At 38.5% G+C, this 8,221-nt stretch overlaps 1 protein-coding gene across 9 annotated transcripts in view; it reads right to left on the reverse strand.

Moving 5' to 3' along the window:
- The window catches only part of QKI (QKI, KH domain containing RNA binding), a 163,511-nt gene that overhangs the window by 97,504 nt on the left and 57,786 nt on the right, over positions 1-8,221 (reverse strand). The gene's annotated exons all lie outside the window — the stretch shown is intronic.

Genomic DNA, 8,221 nt, shown 5'->3' on the forward strand with positions numbered 1-8,221 from the left:
CATTTCCCCAATAGTGAAATCTCCCATCATTTCCTGTCCTGACAGGATGTAAAAGGAAATCTCTCCAACAGGTTCATATACTGCTAAAAACAGTACTCCAACACTTACCTCTATCCAAACCTAAAGAAAATTGTGAAATACTTCAACATAAAGCAATGACGTTTATCCACAGTAATGTTAGAGTTTCTCTAAGGTTTCCAATTTTATGTTAAATATCTTAAAATAAAAAAGCATGTAAAAGTATATGCTTTTATGTGAAACCACAGCAAAGTAAAAGTTGTAAACGGACTTTGAATTTTCAGTGTTAATATAATTATGGTGTTTACTCAATAGACAACATTTTACCAAGATAACGTTTAGAACTTACTCCAATTACAGTTACACAGTTTTCTCACCTCTAACTCAAGGTTGAAAATATGCAAATGGAATAAACTTTAATAAGAGAGCAATGTAATTAGGTAATAGTTCTAAAATTTAGAATGTCAAAACAGTTTCAGCAGATTAACAACTCTAGCTTGTCACAAATGTCAACAGTGTCCTGCAGGCACAGTATTTAACCACTTAATGATGGGTTTGTCTCCTACTATCCATTTTATGACGAGATTTAATAAGACTATCATGCTTGTTTTGCTTTCTTTACATTGTACCCAACAAAAAATGTATAAATTTAATTCGAATTTTAAATGTTTTATAATTCTCCAGTACTGTTTATACAATCAGAGATTTTGTAGGAACACATCAGAACACCTTCATAACCAGTTAAAAGACAGCAAAGACAATGTGCAACGCACAGTAAACTAAAAGAACCACTGATATCTCAGTTTATAGTAGTGAGATCTATAAAAGGATGAATGCTGATTGCTACAGGTTATCACAGGCTTAAAAGTCAATTTTCACCCGTGTAAGTGATTAGCAATTATTGTGGGAATAAAGAGGTGCAGTGATGATGTATATATATGCACATTTTCATGATGTTGTCATGTGCACATTTTTATTGCTCACATTTTAGGCTTTCCTGTTTTTTTAACTCAACCTTTTATTAGGCCTTAAGCCTAAAATGTCAACATGGTAATTAGGCTTTAAACAGCTCTCCCCCTTCCAGTTATTTATTGTAACATGATCAGCAAACAGCAGCTCTGCCTTTACAGACAATACACTGTCGGGGGGGACTACCACTCTAAATACTAATGAATGGGAGAGGTGAGAGGCAGCTTGCAAAACCCAGCAGACATTTTTACATGGAGATGAAAAGGAAAGCTAACAAAAAAGTAAGTTTGCGAGTTCTTACACAGCAGCTGCATTTGCCTGTTTCATGTACACTTGGTGTACATTGCTGGCATGTTTTTTTTTTTTTAAATACCTCTGCAAAGGTGGAAATGGGCTCTAACATGTATCTCTTTATTCAATAACTAGAGTTCCCATTCCACTAAGTCATACACAAGTGTTAGAACTAAACTGAACAAATTGAGAGACAAGTATAGCACATTTTGAATTTAAGAGCCAGCCCTATGACCTTGAGCTGAAGCAGAGCTCATATTTTTCCTGTAGATAAGCTTAAGATTTAGAAGAGAGCTCTGAAGCATGAACATGGAGCAGACATTCTGCTCCTCTCAATGCCATTTTTCAGGATTACATTACAATTAAAAACAGCACAAACTTCATTTTGTAGCAGTAATGTAGAAGATCAGCATAACAGCCAAGGAACAAAAAGCTAATTAAATAAGTTGACTGCGTCTGTACCCATACTTGACTTTTACAGAGTTGGAGCTAAAAAAAACAAGCATATATTTCTATGCATTAGCAGACTTCCTGTATGCTGATGAAATAAAATGTATTTTCTTGTAAGACCAGGGAAGCCAATAATAGATTGTTACACAGAAAAAAGGATACACTTTTTCTTCATAGCAAAAGCTTGAGGGTCAAATATCAAGATCCAAACTTACAGCTTGTATAGCATGTTTACACTGTATTTTGGTTCTTCAGCATAATTGGTTTGATCTCTAAAAGGTCAACGCTCAATGTTTAACGACAAAGTAGTAAATAAAAGTAAATATTTATCTGTAGAAGTCACTGTCCATCTAAATATAAAAGTGACTATAGTAGAACAATTTTGGTCCATAACTACAAGCAGGGACACAGCAGATATCAAAAACACGAACCAATGAACCAGTCAACTGAACAAAGATAGACCACATCCTTCCAACACACATTAACTCTGTTCCAAACACAAAGATGTCCAATGCCCTTTTACAACTATGCCCTTATAATCCTACCAAGTAAGAGACTAAATATGATACATTTCCCCCGTCTAAAAGCAACCAGCATGAAAAACGTTTAAAGCTATTCATATTTATCTTCTGTCTAGCAAATGTTAATTTTATAACCTCAATGACACACAAAAGATTAAACATAGAAACCGCAGCGTGCTTTGAAGTGTGCTATGTAAGCAATAAGAATACTACTACTCCTATGACACTGTACCTTGTTCCACCTTTATAGTGCTCCATTTTAAGATACTTTTCAGCTCCTACTGCTGGTAAGACAATACCTTGGTAGTATAGCGACAATTAATATATTTTCATGTTAGTAGTGACCATTAATATTTTTTATATTTATAATCGGTTTTGAAAAGCACAACTAATTCAGGCCTGTCTAGACAGGAACTTTAATCATGGGCAATGCGTAGTTATATGCCTTGCTAATTCCATTGCCAGCACATTACATAATGAACCAAAACAAAAACAATTAACAGAATGTTATCAAAGGGGATATAGGAAATGCATTAGCTCAAAGATTTCACACATTTGGACGTCATGTATAGCGTCTAAAAGCCACAAAAATTAAGGTATGTCCATAAGGCATAAAAAAATTATTATTTTCTCAAACCAGCAAATACAATATTCATGGAGTATACAGGTGAAACATGTACTGGTATGTGTGTGGCATTTTCCAGTTAACTGGTGAAAAACCCCAACCACTTTCACATAGATATATTGCCAACAATTACTGCAATGCAAATATCCTTTGTATTGTTTTTAAATGGATACAGAGAAGAAAAAAAATGCACACAAATGACAAATGAATGCAGCATTCAAAGTGAAGAAATTAAACCAATTTAAAAATGATAGAGTCAGGTAAAATGATTGCAAGTAATCATGGTTGATGCTGCAGTACATGGCAAATTCCAGTGCAGACATAAAACCAGCTCATACAGAAGGATCCATTGCATTTACACAGTGATTGCAGAGCTTAATCTGTATTGAACAATAGCTAAAACCCCAGCTATGCTTCTGTTGCTGAATGTGAATAATGTAGATTTAAAGGATTTAAGCGGCTTGTCTAATCTCAGCTGCATTATTGTTAAATGCATTTTTATTTTTGCTTCTTAAGCCTCCATGCACCTGCTCTGTGGAATGAGTATGTTATCAAGATCACCAGCATCGGTCTGTTTTGGTTAGATTAGTCTCGTGTTGATAAGACAATCATACTGAGCCTTTTGAACAGTCTGGAGTGACCTTTCAACATAAGTGCAATATGAATGAAAATTATTTTTGTAATCCTCGGGGATTCAGTACAATTATTTGTAGTAGAGCACTGGTCTATTTGATATTTTCTATTTGCTTGAATAGAAAGAGTAAAAAAAGAAAAAGTTATATTTATTACAAATTAAACTTTCATGCACAAAAGAGTAAGGAGGTAGAAGGTCAAAACTCGAGAAATTGTTTTTCTGTCAAATTTAAAGGGGAAAAACAAAAAATGCAAAAATCAAGAAGGCACCAGTCACACCAGTGCAGAAGCGTTTCAGCGCGATTTTTGAAAGGGTGTTTTTAATTGCGCTTAAGCTCTGAAACGCAATAACAAACAGCCAAGAACGTGCTGATATTTCCATTGAACTCTATATGGAAAACGCGCTGATCAGTGCAAAAAAAGTAACTCAGGGAGCATTTTGGTTGGCAGGCGGTTCAGATTGAATGAACGGTCCCGATAGGAATGTATGGGGTTGTTCAGCGCATACAGATCATTGATGTGGGTGTGTGTAGCGATTACTCTTCCCTTTCATTGATTGTATCACTGCAGCTGGTCTCCCATCTCCTGTCGGGCCCCAGTGGCACTGGAGTAAAGCGGCTCTGTGATTGGCAGAAGAGAATCATGTGCCCTCAGCTATGGATAAATGATAATCCCACCATGTTGATGCACTAACTGCTTGCTGGCTGGCCACCATGTTGATATACCTGTGGTCAGTGTCTGCTCCCTGTAGCGCCCAGATCTCCACCGTGTTCAGTACTTCAGTGCCCTCTTTCTCTCGGCTCCATATGTAGCTGTACGTATGCCATGGACTGATAAGCGTTCGAACATGCACGTTAAATTGCACATGGTGTGAATGGGGCTCTTTAGGCCTCTTTCAGGAAGCTACTTGATTGCACCTCTCAGCCCAGGCACTAGTGCTCAATAATAATAAAACCAAGTATTTCCTTTAGAACGGATCACTGTGAAGGGGCTGAGAAAAACCTGGAATCAGCCATCTTGTCTGATTGTACAAAACATTTAAAAGGTTAAATTATTTTAAAAAATTATTTTTCAGTATGCTGTGTGACTAGGAACACAAAAACAGAGTGATTTTCTCATATTTGACTGCAAAAGTGAAAATACACTTTACATTTTTGAAATAGTGTTGCTTTAATGACAAATATAAATAAAAGGTACAGGCACAGAAAAAACAGAGCGTAAAGATATACTGAAAGAATTCTGCTAATTGTGCCACACACGTAATCATTACCTTTATCACGAACTTAAAGGAATTAAATTCAGGCAGATGCCGATAAAACCAGAAAAAGAAAAAAAAAAACGTCTGCTAGAAGCAAATATGTCAGCACAATATATACACATCTTTTTTCTCAATCCATATCTGCAGTGCTCAGGGAATGTCCGCAATCAATTCATATAGCAAGCACTGGTTAGGACTTGCAGTGGTAAAATCACGGTATGCAGTCGGAGGCATAAGATCAAAGCCTTTCAAGCAGTGTTTTTTCCAGTCTGCCCTGAAACTTGCACCAACAATTTACCTGCAACTATATATTCAGTTTTAACTCCTTTTTAGAAATTAAAGTGTTTAAAAAAGGTAGTACCTGTGTCCTCTAACTTCCTATTCTAGCAACAACTTTTGAAGAAAGAGAAATTCCCCCAATGGGGACAACACACACACACACACACACACACACACATATAAAAAATGTCTTTCTTCTAACCTCCTGCGGTGATGGACTCTAATACTTACATTTTTTTTTATCAAATTCAGCCATTACTGAAGAAAAGTCCTCTCTGGATAGCAGGGTAAAGAAGTGTGCTCTGGAGGGTGCTGAGGAAGACCATGAGGCAGGGAGCGATGGAGATGTACAACAAGGCATAGGCTGGCAGAAAGAAACCTCCCTAAAATGGTTGTCAGGCTGTGAATCCCTAGATCCTATTGCCTATACCTCCCTGTGCCTATGAGCCAATATCGCCTGAGAGAAAACCCCAGGTGCTCACTACTGTGGAGGTTAGAGGATGCCTAGTGTGCCAACACTTTAGACAGTCGGTCATGCAAAGCTGTGGTAGCAGTGTGTGGCCAGCTCAGCACATGCAAGGAAGAAAATGGCTTCTGCACAGTATCCATACCTCCTAGAGAGCCTGTGCATGGCACCATGCTGCACTACAGACCAACTATGTGACAAGAACCTTCAGGGACAGGGCTTCACAATGGGACAATGGCACTGTTGCAGAAAAGCACCATGCAACTGCAAAAAAGTACCAAGGTAATTGCCCCATGCAGGATCTAGTGCCCTAACACATTACAGGCTGGCCCACATATTCTTTCTGGTGGGGTCTAGGTACAGTCCACCAACACTCGTACTTGAGAAAACCAATCCGGATAGGCACTGCAAGGTGCCGCAGTGGCAGTAAGCAGCTTATTGAAACTTGGTAGAAGAATCATGAGTATAAAAAGGATGTACTTCTCATAGAGTAGAGAGGTGGTGTCCATTTCCTAAGGACACAAGCAAAAAACGGAGGGTGGCTGGGAGTGTGTGTTAAGTGGGGAGTGTTATACAGGCCATCCTAATAGTTTTAATATGCCAGTGTACAATCAGCTGAAGGTAGCTACATAACCCAATAGTTTTCGATTTGCCGCCCTGCAATGTATGATCAAAATAAAATTATTTTTCCGATTTCGACACAGGACGTCTGCTGGAAACAATGGCTAACAGAAGCATTGTCTTACTGAGCAATGTTTGCCCTTACAAAATCTGACCTTAGCTGTCAAAGGAAAGTGATAAGACCACCAGCTGCATGTTTTTTTTCTCCTGAGCTACAATGCATTCTCTTCCTTTTTTAGGGCACAACACCCCAGCAACAAACAGCAGGGCTTATAGCAGCTGCTAGAATGTCATAAACCTATATATTTAGCTCTGAGCTCATTTATTGCCAAGCTCCAAGTCTGACTCCTAATGTCCCCATTTGCTCCACTCTGTCAACATTTCTGACTAAACAGATAAAACTGAACGAGCAAACAGCAACAAAAATAAATCATCCATAAAAAGGAAAATAAACATAAAAAGGTCCGTCCATTCTCACTGTATGAATTGCAGATGTTGACACACGGGTTTATGTATGCTGAGGTTTAAGTCTGACAATCTAATCTGTCACTATGTCTTTAGCCGCCCCCCCCCCCCCCCCCCCCCCCCCGCACACACGCGAAAAGACATAAAGCATGCAAAAATGTAAATAAAACAAAGCCGTTACAGATCAGGGCTGAGATTCTGAAGCCATAATTCAACATATAGTTAGCAAAGTTAGAAACCATTAAAGCTGAACTCCAGCGTTGCCTACCTCTTAAACATTTGTAAAGACTCCTTTGCTTTACTTAAATTGCCGACTATGATTTCATTACACACTGTGAGCTTCTCGAAGTGTGCATTAGAAGCTTCAGCAATCAGGCAGAGCTGCCTTATTGCCTGGCTAGAGGACATCCAGCATCATCTCTCTCTGCCTCTTTCATTCATTCAGCGTCACAATGTGCGTTACCTAGGACGCTCTGCATGGAAATAGGGTCTGCCAAGGAAGTCCCAACACTGCACAGTAAATCCCCACATAAAGCAATTTTGATATTTGCATAACTCCTACTTGCATCAGGGGTGAGGGCTCTTGAGAAAAGAACTGAGCCAGAGTGCTGTGAAGTTTACAGGAAACCATGCAGAGCCCCTCCCACCAGTCATGATCTGCTGCATTGCAGAGAGAAGCAGAGTTTAATGAGGACATCAGTGTATAACACAAGGAAAATAAAAAACAAAAGATGTTATTTAAAAATGTAGCTTTAAACAGTGTATAAATACAAGTTACCGATAACATTCAACAATGCAGTTTAAAACCTAAGTCTGACCACATACTGACAGATCCTATCCTCCATGCACATTTCCATGTGCAGGATTTTTGAAGATATCCAAACTCTCACCACACATTTTCATTCTCAATGGAAAAAGTGAAATTGTACTTAACTTACATTTTTTTAAATTCATGTAAAAAAAATTACACATTAATGCTTGCTACTACCTTTAGTAGCCAAAAAGCTTCTCACTATATTAGTTTCACTGAGACGACCTGTCTTTGCCTGGCTCCACAGCTAGGTTCCAACTGCTAAAATCTTGTCCAATGAGAATGCCCTTACTGATCATTGAGGCACTGACACTGCATAGTGAAATAGCTGTTGACAGTTCTAAGTTCCTTGGCCAGGCTCAATTATTAATTATTGATACTAAATCAGAGGGACAGAAAATAAGTTTTTCTATCCAAGGGCCATTCACACCACATCATCAAGACCCGATTGTTTCCAGAGCCAAATTGCATCCTAATGTATCCCTATGCTATTTCCTTGTCTCTGTTCACACCAGCGCAAGTTCGTTCCAAACCAGAACAAAAAAATACTGCAGGTCTCATTTTGTCTGGAATGCATGGAGACGCATCAAACACGCATACAAAACGCACTGGAACGTACTCAAAAGCTCATTTTAAGCACACACAAAAAAAAACAGCTCTGGAACGCGGCAAAACGCAATGCACCATGTTCCAGATCTGGTCTGGAAAATGGTGTGAACCTGGCCTAAATAATAAAAGGCATTTGATCATGTTAGTGCTCAGGACTAATTTTAAAGTTTTAAATGGGTATATATTTTTTTTTTGGGGGGGGGGG

This window comes from Nanorana parkeri, unplaced genomic scaffold, assembly GCF_000935625.1.
Source record: "Nanorana parkeri isolate BGI_ZX_2015 unplaced genomic scaffold, ASM93562v1 scaffold1504, whole genome shotgun sequence".
NCBI classification, from domain to species: Eukaryota; Metazoa; Chordata; class Amphibia; order Anura; family Dicroglossidae; genus Nanorana; species Nanorana parkeri.